Source organism: Phlebotomus papatasi, chromosome 1, assembly GCF_024763615.1.
Source record: "Phlebotomus papatasi isolate M1 chromosome 1, Ppap_2.1, whole genome shotgun sequence".
In the NCBI taxonomy this organism is placed as follows: Eukaryota; Metazoa; Arthropoda; class Insecta; order Diptera; family Psychodidae; genus Phlebotomus; species Phlebotomus papatasi.
The window spans coordinates 46,385,000-46,386,014 of NC_077222.1; positions in this window are offsets into that span (position 1 = coordinate 46,385,000).

A 1,015-nucleotide genomic window follows, 5' to 3' on the forward strand; every position below is an offset into this window, starting at 1 on the left:
AATTGAATTTTTTGGATGTCTGAAAAATGGCCAAAAATTTTTATTTCGCCATAAGAATATACTCCATACCAGGGGGTCCTCTGAACATTACAAGTGGCTATCATTATTTATCACCTAAATCTCATTTTACATTTTTAAGGCATTGATTCCTTAACTTGCGATCGCGGCTCATCCCGAATATTATCACTAAACATGGACAATAGTTCATACAAAAGATATTTGCAGTACGCAACACAACTCATTCACCTTGACTGTCCCTGAATCTCAATGTTATCCCAAATGTACGACATTTTTCGGAACGGAGGGAGTATATTTTTAGATGTTAGGGAGAGATTGGACACAATGCTTTTGGCAACACTTCCGGCGTGAATTTTGGTCAACGTTGCTCACAATCTTTATAAGTTAATTTCCATATATTATTTTCTCTAAATTTTGGTTAACACTGAATTGATACACTCAAGTGGAACTATCATCGAAATAGATGAGCAACATTTTCCATAAAACAGTTCAATTAGACTGAAAAAATTAAAATAAACTCTTATAAATTCAATGAAATAGCATTCTTGTCTAAAACCGTTACCCTCCTCTTTTAAATTAATAAAATTAAATAAAAATATTTGGCCAAAATTGGTATGGTGCATATCATTTACATTTTTTTGAATGCCCCAAAATGCGACTTCGGAAGGCTTAGGACGCTTTTGGGATGGTCATGCAATGAATTAAAGACCACAATTAGCAATGATCTGTTAAAAATATTACTGTATTAATGTTTTCTAAAATAATTTTCCAGCTCCTAGCAAGACTTTCTTAATTTTCTTTTCTTCGCGTATTTACTAAGGAAGATGTGTTTTTTATATTTTACGCATATTTCTAAAATTCGCTAAGCTTACCTGTCTTTTATCTTCCCTGTAATGCTCCGATAAGCCACGAAGATTTTACCTAAGGAAAATTTTCACCAGGTCTACAATTTGTTTTTTTTTTATTTTGTTTGTTAGACAATAAAAAGAAATTCAAA